Below are 15,048 nucleotides of genomic sequence, written 5' to 3'. Positions count from 1 at the left end.
CATGGCCTCAAACATGTGCCTAAGCATGTGAAAGAAAAAGTAACCAAAAACACCAAGACATTTCATTTTTTTTCTTAGGGAAGAAGGGGTATGTGAAAGGGTGCTCAGATTAGTAGGTTGCAGACCTATTGTTTGTTTCCCATAATATGCAATTTTTTCATCATGTTATTTTAGCAAACAGAATCCCAAGACCATTCCCATGAAGGTGTATCCCGTAGTGGAAGTGTTTGATAAAAAAAGAACATAGGGAAGTGATTGGGGGCCTAGCAATGTGGATTTGATTTGAGCCATTGCGAGAAAACCCTCTTCTCTGTGTTGTTTCCATGACATGTAATATTATAGTGATGACATTTGTATTCTCCAGCCCAGGACTGCTGCAAATGCAGGATTAGCTATAGTGAAGTCAGAACTTGGTTAGATGACTCAGGTAGCACGATCACTAGAGCATCGCTGGGAATATGAACTTGGTTAAATTAAATTGGTTAAATTAAATTGGCTAAATTACAATGTGCTTTGCAACCAAATTTGCACACCAAATCATGACAGTGTTCTACATGTAAGGGCAGTACTTTTCTTCAGCCTAGTCTACATCTCAGCTCTCAGCTCAAAGAAGTCCTTGTCTTCAGATGACGATGTTAGAACAGTTCCCACACTAGAGATTACAACAATACCACAAACACAGATTTGTGGTTTCATGAGAGACGTCTCCTCCCAACCAACATTTATCTTCAGTGATGAGCTACTGGTGGGGAGGGAAAGTCACCACTTGCACGTGGAAGATATGGGTATTTTAGATGTTAGCGATGGATGATACACAGATACAGATATGAAAAACTTCCCATTATTTCAGCTATCACTTGGGAATTAGCTAGGATAGACCTAAGCATCAGAAAGTCATCATGAGATAGATCTGACATCAAGTAAAAGATATAAGTTTTTTATAGAGAACTATTAAATATTCAATAGCATTAATAATAACAATACTGTAATAATATGCTCTATATTATATATGTATATATGTATATATACGTATTTATGTATATAAGCATGTGTATGTGTGTATATATATATATATATATATATATATATATAGTAAAGTCTCACAGCTAATGTATCATTTCTCTCTTCACAAAAATCATGTGAGTGACTTCTGGGAGCCAAGATGGTGGACTAAGCAGTAAATTGCTATAACTCTTCCATACTCACCTCCAAACAACATAAAATAGAATCCCAAAACAAATCCTGGCACAGAAGAACCAGCAAAAAGATGGGGTGAAATAATCTTTTAGCCCAATTAACTTGGAGGATTGGCAAGAAAGATTCATCTCACTCAGGAGAAAAGGTGGCATAGTCCAGAATGAGAAGCATCCCTGCAAGCCAGCAACAAGCCCCACCTCAGCAAACCAGAGGGAGATCCTGAGTCCCACAGTGTATGAGCAGGCCAAAACCAGTACCAAGACCCCCCATGTGCCCTAGCATAGTCAGGGGACCTGGAAGACTGTAGTTCTGAGAACCACTACATGCTTCAGTGTAGGCCCAGACAAACAGGGAACCTTCAGAGGCCAGATTGCATATCCTTTGGTGTATCACTGGGGAAATGCAGAAACACCCCATCTCAGGGCAACATCAGTGTAGCCCCATGTAAACAGCCAGGGCCTGTAGCCACTAACACAAGAAGTCAGAGATAGAGCCCCTTCCACCCTGGGAGCAGAGTTCCAATTTAAAAGAAAAAAAAGCCCCCCCCCCCAAATGAGCAAAAAACAACAACAACCAAAAAAAAAGAATCTGACCATAGAAAGTTATTATGGTGATAGGAAAATCCAAGACACAAACTCAGAAGAGGACAATGTCAAAACAACTATAGACAAACCCCCCCCCCAAAAAAAACAGGAAGGGGTCTCAAACCAGAAAGAACCCATGGGAGAGCTCAAAAAGGAACTTAAAAATCATATAAGAGAGATAGAAGAAAAATTGGGAAAAGAAATGAGAGCGATGCGAAATAATTATGAGAAAAGAGTCAATGGCTTAGGAAACTGCTTAAAATGTATAATTGGCCAAATGGAAAAGAAAGTACAAAGGGAATTGGGGAATAAAACATCTTAAAAGTGAGAATTGGGCAAGTGGAAGCTAATAATGCTATGAAACATCATGAATTAATCAAACAAATTCAAAAGAATAAAAAAGCAGACAAAGATGTAAAATACCTCATGGGAAAAACAACTGACCTGGAAAATAGATCCAGGAGAGAAAATATCAGAATCATTAGACTCCCTGAAATCCATGATCAAAAGGAGGACCTGGACAACATCTTTCAAGAAATCATCCAGGAAAACTGCTCTGATGTCCTGCCAGAGGGCAAAATAAGCTTTAAAAGAATCTACCAGTCACCTTAGGAAAGAGATCTCAAAATAAAAACCCCAAGGAACATTATAGTCAAATTTCAGAACTATCAAGTCAGGAAAAATTACTACAAGTGGCCAGAAAGAAACAATTCAAATATTGGGGCATCACAATCAGGATCACACAGGACTTAGAAGCTGCAACATTAAAGGATCAGAGGTCATGGAACATATTCTGGAGCTAGGACCACAACCAAGAATCACTTACACAGCAAAATTAAGTATATAATACATCAAGGGAAAATGACCATTCAACAAAACAGAAGGATTTCAATCCTTCATAAGGAAAAGATCAGAACTAAACCAAAAATTGACCAATATCAAGACCCAAGGGAAACATAAATAGGTAAAAAGGGAAAAGAAAATATAAGAACAGTGGTGGAGAACTTGTGGCCTTGAGGCCACATGTGGCCTGCTAGGTCCTTAAATGTGTCCCTTTGAAAAGGATTTGTTCTGTGGAAGTATAGATTCAGTCAAAGGGTTGCACTTGAGCACTTAAAGGGCCACATGTAACCTTGGGGCTGCAGGGGTTCCCCACCCCTGCATAGGATATTCAATAGAGCTAAACTTTATATATCCGTTCATGGGAAGATCATAGTTGTAATTCTTAAAAATTGCATCACCAATATTACAGCTAGAAGGAATATACATAGACAAAAGATATAGGTGTAAGATGGATTTGAGGGAACAACATAAAAAAAATTAACAGATGAGAAAGAGGAGTGCAATGGGTGCAGACGAAAGGGAGAGGTAGAATCGGGTAATTTATATCAGATGAAGAGACAAGACCTATTACAATGTAGGGGAAGATGGGAGGGTGGGCAATAGGTATCACTTGAATCTTACTCTCATTGCTATTAGCTTGAAGAGGGTGTAATATACACAATCAATTGAATATAGAAATTTTTCTTACCAGCCAGGGAAGTAGGAGGGGAGGAGATTAAGTAGAAGGGAGGCTGGGGAATGACAGAAGGGAGGGCAGATCAAAGGAAGTAGTAAGCAGAAGCAAAACAGTGTGAAGTGGGAAAGGATGAAAGGGGAGAGAGGACAAACAGGAGGGAAAATATGATGCAAGTAAATATACAGGTAGTAATCATAACTGTGAATGTGAATGGGATGAATTTTCCCATAAAATGTAAGAGGATAGCAGAGTGGATCAAAATGAAGCACAGAGGCACACACAGTGTAAAGGTAAGGGATTGCAGCAGAATCTATTATGCTTTAGCTCAAGTAAAAAATAAAAGCAAGGGTAGCAATCCTGATCTTAGACAAAGTAAAAGCAGAAATAGACCTAATTAAAAGAGACAAGGAAGGAAACTACATCTTGCTGAAAGGTACCATAGACAATGAAGCAATCAAATTAGAAGAGCAAGGAATGTTCTACCTGTAAGATCTATGAGGAGGGGAAGAATCTGTGACTAAACAAAAGATAGAGAGCATTATGAAATGTAGAACAGATAATTTTGATATTAAGTTGAAAAGCTTTTGTACAAACAAAACCAGTGCAACCAAGAATAGAAGGAAAGCAGAAAGCTGGGAATCAATCTTTGCAGCAAGTGTCTCTGATCAAGACATCATTTCTCAAATATATAGTGAACTGAGTCAAATTTATGAGACTATAAGCCATTCTCCAATTGATATATGGTCAAAGGATATGAAAAGGCAGTTTTCAGATGAAAAATAAATCTAAGTTATCTATCGGCATATAGAGAATTGCTCTAAATAACTTTTGATTACAGAAATGCAAATTAGAACAACTCTGAGGTACCACCTCTCACCAACCAGATCACTTAATATGACAAAAAAGGAAAATAGTAAATGTTGAAGAGGATATGGGAAAATTGGGACACTGATGCACTATTAGTGGAGTTGTGAACTAGTCCAACCATTCTGGATAGCATTTTGGAACTTTGCCCAAAGAGCTATAAAAAATGTGCATGCCCTTTGATCCAGCAAACCCCCTACTAGGTCTGTATCCCAAAGAGATCATAAAAAGGGAAAAGATTGTACATGTGCAAAAATATTTATAGCAACCCTATTTGTGGTGGTAAAATATTGGAAATTGAGGGGATGCCCATCAGTTGGGGAATGGCCAAACAAGCTGTGGTGTAGGAGTGTAGTGGAATACTATCATGCACTAAGAAATGATGAACAGGCAGATTTAAAGAAAAACCTGGAAAGACTTATATGAACTGATGCAAAGTTAAATGAACAGAACCAGGAAAATATTGTACATAGTATCAGCAACATTGTGTAATGATCAACTATGAATAATTCAGCTTTTTTCAGCAACACAATGATCCAAGACAAATAGAAAGGACTTATGACGGAAAATGTTATCCATGTCCAGATAGAGAACTGGTGGACTTTGAATGCAGATTGAAACATGTTTTTTTAATTACATTTTTTTTTGACGTTTATTTCTTTCTTTATTTCTTCTTACACAACTGTGACAAATACGGAAATATGTTTTACAAGATAACACAGGTATAAACTATACAAACTGCCTACCATTTTTCAGAAGAGAGGAGGGGAGGGAGGGAGGAAGAAAAAACTTGGAATTCAAAATCTTGTAAAAATAAATGCTAAAAATTTTCTTGATATGTAACTGGGGAAAATAAAATACTATTTAAAATTTAAAAGTCATGTGAGGCATGTAAGGCAGATATGACATGATCCCAATTTTGGAGGTGAAATGGGTCTTAGAGGCCATCTAGTCTAGACCTTTTATTTTACAGATAAGGAGAGAGAGGTGCAGAAAGTTTAAATGACTTGTTCTGGGTTATAAAGTTAGTAAGAGTATGAGGTAGGATTTGAACCTCAGTCATCTTCACTCCAAGCCCATTACACCATCGTGTAGTGTCTATCTAATAATATCACTATCTAATTTTATGTATGAAGTAAATGCAGCAAAGTTCAAGTCATTTCAGCTTCCTCCTCTGTATAATGAGTGTGTTGGGTGAAATGATTTTAAGGCCCTCTTTAGATCTAAAATTCTTGGAGTCTAAGAGAATTTATTGGTAGTTCACTTATAAAACAAGGCTTGACATTTTCAAAATGGCCTAATATTATCCAGCATAGTTTCTACCACAGCTTGTTTTGTTAATTGAGCATTGGTTAGTCCACTTTTTCCTCCAATAGAAAAATGAGAGTCAGAACAAAACAGCTTCAACAGAGGGGAGAGGTGGAGAAGTAAGGTATCCTGGCTCTCAGGGATAAGTTTCTTGGCTAAGGAAAAACAATATATTTCTAGTTATTCATTATTTTATCAACAGTTTTCAGAACCAAATTATTTGTCATCATATATAGATATCAGTTGTTGTAAGCAGCTTAGAGAGTATCATCTTCCAGCATTTTCTGAATGCAATAAAAGCAATTCTAAATATTCAACATGAACTAACTTCCTTGGGATATCTTAATGACCTCAGAAATGGCAATGGACAAACCTCAGATTTTTTCCCCAAGATTTAGTTCCTTTCAATTCATAGACCCAGAGTAGGATTGTAGAAAAATACTTGCTTTTGTTAATCTCCTTTTACCAAAAACTTTGGCTTCAACTGCTGCAATTGGCTCACTTAATCAATAGGCTTTTACTATATGCCTGCTATGCGCCCACTATGGGGCTAGATGTCATAATAAGAGTGTTATAAGACTTGGTCGCTCATTGGAGAGACAAGACATTGGGTAAATAATATGTTGTATTATGTAATTTACAGTGAGCTATGGTGCTAATGAGAATACAGTTCAAAGAAGAGAGAGATCAGTGGGGACCAAAGTACTAGACTAAAAGTCGCTAGACTTGGTTTCCAACATCATTCCTTTCAGAAACTAGCTGTGTGATCTTGGAAAACTCCACTGATCCTCTCTTGCCCCATTTTTTTTCATCCATAGGAAGACTGATTTCTAGATGCTGTCTAAGTTTTAATATTCACTCCTTGGCTCTTTGCCTTGTTTCTGGCTGTCCACCCCTGCCTGGCATACTCTCCTCTTCTCTGTCTTCTGGCTTCTCTGACTTTCAACTAAAATACCACCTTCTACAAGAAGTCTTTCACAACCCCTCTCAATTTTAGTACTTTCCCTATGTTAATTATTTCCAATTTATCTTGTATATAGCTTAACTATGATGCATATTTGTTTGCTTTTTGTCTCCATTCAATTGTGAGCTTTTAGACTGGGCAGGAATTGTCTTTTATCTTCATTTGTATCCCCAGAACTTAGCACAATGTTTGGCACATAGTAAGCACTTAATAAATGCTTATTGGCTTACTTATTGACAATGTGATAAGGGCAAAAGAGAGATTCAATTAAAGTTCTGTAAGGACATTTGAAAAGGAAAAGAACATAGGATCTAGGATTTTTAAAGATTATGCAGTCCTATTATTTCCACCCTCACCCCAACCCTTTTAACAGATAAGAAAACTGAAATCCAAAGAGAGAAGTGATGTCCCCAAGATCACACAGGAAATAAATAGAAGACTTGGGTCTCAGAATCACAGAATTTCTGAAGTTTAGAGATAGAAAGTCCTTCAGCAGCCACCTAGGACTACCCAAACACAAAAGGGATCTATAATAAAACTTGCTGGACAAGAGGTAATCCAGCCTCTGCTTTAATGAAGAAGAAAGCACTCTCTACTAAAGCAGCCCACTGAATTTTTGCATTTGGGCAACTCTAATTGTTAAGAAGTTTGTGTGTTTTTGGCTGTCAAGCCTATTGTTGTTGTGCAAAGGTTCAATGTACAGCTGAGAAAATGGTGCACTCTTTTCTATTCCCATTCAACATTTTCCCGAGGTCTATCTTATCTAAGTTTTCTAGTATTCAATGCATCTCCTTTACTTTTTTCTTGTTTATTTTGTGGTTAGATTTATCTTGGTCTGAGAGGGATAAATTGAGGTATACCACTAGCATAGTTTTATTGCCTATTTCCTTCTATAACTCATTTAACTTTTAAGAATTTTGAAGCTACGCAATTTGGTACATATATGTTTAGTACTGATATTACTTCATTGTCTATGATACCTTTTTTTTTTGCAAAATATGGTTTCCTTGATTCTCCCTTTTAATTAGGTCTATTTTTCCTTGTCTGAGATCATGAACACTACCCCTGCAATTTTTACTTCAGCTGAAGCATAAAAGTTTCTGTTACAGCCTTTTAACTCTCTGTGTGTTTTTCTGTTTGAAATAGATTTCTTGTAAATAGTATAGTGCTGAATTTTGGTTTCTAATCCATTTGGCTGTCCTCTTCCATTTTGTGGGTGAATCCATCTCATTCACATTCACAGTTATGTTTTCTAACTGTGTATTTTAGTCTATCCTATTCTTTTTCTATTTGGTATTTTCTATTTTTACCATCCCCTCCCCAACAGTCTGTTTTACTTCTGAGCACTGCCTTCTTTAATCTACCCTCCCTTTCATCACACCTCTTTCTCTTAGCCCCTTCCTCTCATACTTTTCTGTTGGGTGAGATAAATTTATACTAAACTACATGGGGGTATATTCTTCCCTCCCTAGTCCAGTTGAGGGTAAGCTTCAAGCATTACCTGATCCTCTCTATTTCCCCCTTCATTGTAAAACTTCTTCCTTGTGTACTTCTACATGAAATAATTTCTTTTATTCTCTCATTCTCTCCCTTCCTTCCCTTTCCTCTCATTGCATCCCTCTTTCTCACCATTCTATTCTTTTTTCTAAAGATCATCTTAACATAATAGATTCATATCTGTGTACTCTGTCTAGGTAAGCTTCTTCTAACCACCCTAACAATGATGAAGTTCTAAGGGGTTATATGTATCATCTTCCTATGTAAACAGTTTAATCTTATCAATTCCCCTATGATTTATCTTTCATTTTTACCTTTTTTAGTACTTCTTTTGATTCCTGCATTTGAATGTTAGACTTTCTATTCAGCTCTGGTCTTTTCATCAGTGATGCTTTAATTTCATTAAATTACTTTAATTTAATGAAATTTATTCCATTAAACAAGTTAAATTAATTTCATTAAATGTCTACTTATACTCAGTTTTGTTGGGTAAGTTATACTTGGCTGTAATTCTAATTCCTTTTCCTTCCAGAATATTATTAACACAAGCTATCTACTCCCTTAAAGTGGTAGCTGCTAAATCTTGCATGATCCTGACTTTGGTTCCACAGTATGTGAATTACTTCTTTCTGGCAGCTTGCAGTATTTTCTATTTTATCTTGGAGATCTGAATTTTGGCTCTGATATTACTGAGAGTTGTTTTTGTGGGGGGAGGGGGAATCTTAAGAGGTGATCAAGATTCAATTTCTACTTTGCCCTCTAGTTCTAAGATATCTAGGCAATTTTCTTTTGAAATATGATGCCTAGGCTTTTTTTGTTAAATCGTGGATTTCAAGTAGTCCAATGAGTATTAAATTAACTCTCCTTGATCTATTTCCCAGGTCAGTTGTTTTTTTCTTTCCTATGAAATATTATACATTTTCTTCTATTTTTTTTCAAAATCCTTTTGAATTTGTTTTATTGTTTCTTGACATCTCGTGGACTCATTAGCTTCCACTTGACCAATTCTTATTTTTAAGAACTTATTTTCTTAAATATTTTTGTATCTCCTTTAACCATTTGGTCAATTTTGATTCTTAAGGAGTTATTTTCTTCAGTATTTTTCTATGCCTCTTTTACCAAGTTGTTAATTCTCTTTTCGTAATTTTCTTGCATTGCTCTCATTTCTTTCCCCATTTTTTCCTCTGCCACTGTTATTTGATTTTTAAAATAATTTTTTGCTCTTTTAAAATCTCTTTCTTTAGAGGCAGTTAGGTGACACAGTGAGTAGAACACCAGCCCTGGAGTCAGGAGGATCTGAGTTCAAATCTGGCCTCAAATATTTGACACTTACTAGCTGTGTGACCTCGGACAAGTCACTTAACCCCAATTGTCCTGCCTTCCCCCTCTAGAAACAAAATAAACAACAACAACAAAATCTCTTTCTTTAGCTATTCTAGAAGTTCTTGTTGGTCTTATGTCAAATCTGCATTTTTTTCCCTCTGTGGCTTTACTTGTAGCTATTTTCAAGTTATTGTCTTCTGAGTTTGTGTTTTGAGCTTCCATTTCACCATAATACTTTTTATGGTCAAAGTTTTTTTTTTTATTGTTCTTGTTATCTGCTCATTTTCCCAACTTATTTCTTGACTTTAAACTTTATGTTAGAATTGGATTTTGGTGATCTCTGAGGATGGAGGGGATAGATATCTGGCCTTAGCGCCTGTCTTTTATGAGCTTCTACTGCTTTTATAGCTCAGTGGGCACCTAAAAGTTTTTAGTACTTCCAAAGTGGTGTGATCTAGGGAGAGGTCTGTGCATTGTCCTCCTCATTTTTGCTCTAGATTTTATACATGTAGGGCCCTGCTCCCTCACAATAGCAATTTTTCCTCTCTGCCTTGGAACTACAATTTAGAATTGGGGAATAAATGACTGAGCTGCCAAATTACACCTGATCCAGTGCCCAGACTTAGTACAGGGGACCCCTGAAATCTCTTTCTGACCAGCTTTTTAGTCCTCTTACTTTTACCATGTGCTGAGTGCCCCCAGTGCCACACCCAGCTCCTACCCTAATTTCTGTAATCCTCTCTGTCCTCATAAGCTGTCTTGCACTGCAAAAATGACTCATTGTGACTTTTTGTTATCCTAATCAGAGTTTGGTTTGATGTGTGTGTTTTTTAAAAGCTGTTTAGTGGAGTGTGTTAGGAGAAATTGGCAAAAAATTCTCACTTCACTCTACCATCTTGATCCTGCTCTCTGATATAAAACCTAAATTGGATCCTTTGCAACTGTCACCTATTGTTCCAGGTTCAACCTTCTGGGGTATAACAGTATGAGTCTAATCCAGGGGTAGGGAACCTATGGTCTCGAGGCCATATGTGGCCTTCTAGGTCCTTGGGTGCCATCTTTTGACTAAGTCCAACAAATTCTTTTATTACAGGGGTGTGCTCTGTGACATTTGGATTCAGTTAAAGGGCTGCACTTGGTAGCCCTTCAAAGACTTCAAGACACATGGCACATCTTCCCTGAAACAATTCTTCTCAAGGATAAATGCCTCCCATCCCTTCTGCCTATTAAACCTATATTTCCATAATCAACACCTTTTTTGCTTTACCATTCCCCTTCTTTTAGCTGAGAAGATACTGAAAGGCCTCGTGGAGAAAGTGAGACCTACACTCAGCCTTGAGGGAACAGAAAGATTTCAACACGAAGACAGGAGGGAGTGTTTTCAAGGCATGATGTTTTGGCAATATGAATGCACAAAGACAAGATAGGACAGGACAATCAGAAGAAGCTATACATCCATTTTTTTCAGGGTGGTGATGGTACATAGAGTGTGTGAAGGGGCATAGTATAAATAAGGCTAAAGAAGCGGAATGGGATAAGAGAAATCCAAGATAGTAATCTATAAGTTGCTTGGGGAATGACCAAGGTGGGTAGCTGTAAATTGTATTGATCCCTCCACAGAAATGAAATCTCATCTGGAAGACAGGATTCACACAAGAAATACCTATAAGAGAAGCAGAGGTGAAAACAATTTTCAGTGGACAACCTCTTACGTGTCTCAAGGGATATACATATGAGTGCCAAGTCTCTGGGTGGTAGAAAGGATAAACTATGGTGCTTCGGTTATTTAAGTAACTGGAGGGAGTGGAGCTAAATGTGTGGCACTTCTTAATGGGCCAGATTGATTCATTCACCCGTCCCTAATTAAATTTTGCTTGCATTGCTTACAAGTCTTGTGTGGTTAGTAGTTCCAAAGGGAGGAGTAGTGATCTTTTATTCTGTTTATTTCTAAAAATCTTTTGTATGCATGTGTGTGAGGTTTCTATGCTTTCCTTCCCCTTTCCATTGAAAAGAATATAACAATCTTGGAAGAAATTTTGGAAAAGAGTTACAAGTATATGTTAATGGAAAAGAAATATTTCTACAGGGAAAATTCAAGGCTATTTGAAAATAATGGCTTTGTGATTCTTTGTTGATTTTTTTTTCATGGTCATGATGATGTATGCAGGCTTTATAAGTGCACTTTCCCTGATTAAGAACCCCCATTACTCTAATTAAAAATAACACATCTGGTTTTAATACTTCATAATAACTGACTGTTATGCCCCCTAATCCCAGCTCTGGAGTAAATTTCACAATCTTGGACCCTAAGATATACAGGTCATACGGTACCCCTGAACTGGCCACTGCAGTTTATGGATGTGTTGATGGGTCAGAGAGGGGAAAGAAAAGAACCAAGGCAGAGGGAGGGAAGGAAGAAGAAAAGAAAGGAGAAGATACTGGATATAGTGGGTAGAGCTCTAGACATGAAGGCTGGTTCAAATTCCAACACTAACACTTATCAGATGTGTGATCGTGAGCATGACACTTAATCTCTGAGCCTCAGTTGCTTCATCTGGTAACCAATTTAAATGGTAACCAATTTTCAGGGTTGTTGAATGAGATATTGTATCTAAAGTGCATTGGGAAACCTCAAAGGACTATAGAAATGTAAATAACAATGATGATTTTGAGTTGGAAGGGAACTTCAGTCCATCATAAGCTGTCATCTTACAGATGAAGAAACTGAGTCCCAGAGAGGCAAAATGACTTGCCTGGATAATAGCTAGCATTTATAAAGCAGTTTAAAGTTTCAAAATGCTTTACATACATCTCACTTGATCTTCACCACAGTCCTTCGAGGCAGGTGCTAGTATATTCCCTAATTTACAGGTGAAGGAAGTGAGGCAGATAGAGGTTAAGTGATTTACTCAAAATCACATCTCTAGAAAGTATCTGAGACTGAATCTGAACTCAGAACTTCCTGACTCTAGGTCCAGCGTTCTGACCATTGTGCAACTTAGCTTCATAGCTTCATACAGCTAGCAAACATTGGAGAAAGGATCCAAACTGAGGCTCCCTAACTCCATAGTTATCTGATTTTCCACTATATCATGGCTGATTGGGTTACTGAACTGAGAATCCTTGGGCATCTATAAGCTTGTGTATATGTGAGGGGACAGAATGTCTAAGTCAAGTGGCTGTGTTCTGCAGCTGAGATCACTGAATCTGGAATCAGAGGACCTACCTAGCTTCAAATCCTACCTCTGTCACTACCTGTGGGACTTTGAGCAAATCACCTAAGCTTTCTGGGTCTCAGTTGCTCCATTGTAAAAGTAAAAGCGGTTGAGTAAATAGTTTCTTAATCCCTACCAGCTCTAGGACTACAATGCTGTATTGAGCTGCTAAAGGTGATCAGTGAAACAAAGGAAATGTGATAAAGCTCTTTCCATGCCTCCTGCTTTCTTTGAAATTCATCCCAAAACATAAAGGATGTTTCTGTTTACCGCAGTCCTTTACCGATTTGTCACTAGCTCCATAACAACCTCATTTTCCTTAACTGATCCCCGCCCCCATACACTTTTTCTTATTATTTCCACTTGAAGGAGAAAATATAACATTCGCTTCTCCAAATTCTCTTTCATATCCCTGAAAAGTCGCATTGCTTAACCAAATTGAAAAAGAAGCAAACAAAACAAAACCCTTCTAAGCCTCTCAATTTTTCTCTGTGTGCTTTTTTAAGTTCTCAGTTTATGGGTTACAGTGAGAACCCACCATCTCACTGAAGCTGCAGAGTTTCCTAGGCTACACTTCCCAAACTAATGAGAAACATGGTGAGCATATAAAGCTGTAAAGGAGGGAGCCTGACCCAGGGGTGAAAGCACAGGTGTGAATTTGCAGTATATTAGTTTTAGTGCTGGCTGAACCACTGTGACCCTGACAAGTTAGTTTCCTACTCTGGGTCTCTATCTTTAAGAAGGGATGACTGGGGATAAAGATCACTTCTATTTGTATAGGATAGACTGTATACATGCGTCTCGCAACTAAAGTGTGGTACACTTTGAAAACTAGCTTCATGATAGCAGAATTAGCTAATGGGTAGAGCATGTAGCTCATGTTCAACTGCTTATTTTTAAAAATTATAGCCCCGAAATCTCTCCCCCCATTGAACTGTTTCTTGTAAAAAAGAAAAAAGTTAATCAAAATTGACTGACAAAAATGACCATTATCAAACAGTGTGTACAACAAACCTCCCCCGCATCCCTCTTTCCTGAATTCCCCCTCCCTTTGCTGAGAGCAGGGTAAATGTAATCATTTATTCTCTAATCATTGCAACTAATCTGATTCTTGGTTTAAATAAAAGGAAAATCATATAGTCCAGAATGGCAGAGAGTGTTGATTTTAAATCTAGAGGATCTTGTTTCAATACCCCCCCCACTTATGAATTAAACTCTCTGGACCTCATCTTTTCTTTTTTAATCAGTAAAATGAAGGAGTTAGAATAAATGGACCTTAATGCTGCTTCTACTCTGATAATCCTATGAAAACTATGGCTTTGTTTTCTAAGTGAAAAATTAATCGAATGATCCCATAAACTTCTGGACTCTGGGGTATAGTGGAAAGAATGTTGGATCCGAATTCAGAAGAACTGGCTTCATATCCTTGCCATTTATATCTTGTAAGACCTCGGATATATCACTTCAACCCTTGAGTCTCAGTTTCTTAGTTTATAAAATGAGAAGGTTGTACTGGATAAATTGTAAGGTACCTTCTAACTCTAAGCCTATGATCCTACAATCAAAACACCTTCAGGAAATATGCAGGACTGAGAGCCATTTCGGTAGTGACTGAAGTCTGCTGGTGACTACATGTAATAAAGACATATACTCTCACCTAAGTCCCTTTGGAAGAGGGATATTCAGAGGGAGCCCATTGTCACAGTCACCTTTCCACTTGTGTAATGTTACATTCTTCATCTGTATTTCAGATATTTTCTACTGTCAAATGCTGGAGATGGTAGTTTGTCTTCTGAAAAGATGGCAGCATAGTCTAGTAAAAAAGCTTCTGACCTCAACCTGATGGATCAAGGGTGAGTCACCCAAGTCTTCTTCCCCACTCCCCATGCGCATAGGAAAAATTAGTAACAGAATAAAATGGGTTAGAAGGGGCAGAACAAAACTTAACAGAGTAGATTATTAGAGCTGGCTGACCTTAGAAAGCAACTGATCTAATCTCTTAAATCTGAGGGCCCATGAGATGAAGTCACCTGTCTTAGATCACACAGCAGGTAAATAGAAGAGTCTAGATTAGAACCCATATCATCTTCCAAAGTATAATGGAACTACCTGATCAAATATGGCCTAATAGAAAGAGCTCTGCAGATGGAGAAACTTGAATTCTTCTTTTAGCCCCTTAACCTTTTAGGCAAATCACTTACCCTTCCTATGATTTGCTTTCCTAAATATTGGACCTTCTGACATCAAAAGTTGTTGATGAGAAAAAAGTAAAATATATGTGAGAGCACTTTTAAATAGAGTAAAACCATTATTTTTAGCAGTGGAATTGACACTCAGTAGAGACCTTTTGAATAAGGTAGGTAGGCACTCTATCTTCTTGAAGATGCTTGAAAGAAAGGAAGACAGGAAGCCAAACTGAATCGCAATTTTGACTGCATTTCCTCAGTACCAACAAGGATTTATTTCTCTGGGATTTCCTTAAGACAAACTAGTTTTAACCCAACCCTATCCCCTTCTGAAAATGTTCCCTTTGCTTGGCCTATTTCAAGCCTACAGTGACCAGATGTTGCATTCCTG

The sequence above is a fragment of the Trichosurus vulpecula genome, chromosome 6 (assembly GCF_011100635.1).
Source record: "Trichosurus vulpecula isolate mTriVul1 chromosome 6, mTriVul1.pri, whole genome shotgun sequence".
In the NCBI taxonomy this organism is placed as follows: domain Eukaryota; kingdom Metazoa; phylum Chordata; class Mammalia; order Diprotodontia; family Phalangeridae; genus Trichosurus; species Trichosurus vulpecula.
The sequence above is the reverse complement of the archived record's forward strand: the minus strand, read 5'-3'. Positions refer to the sequence as shown.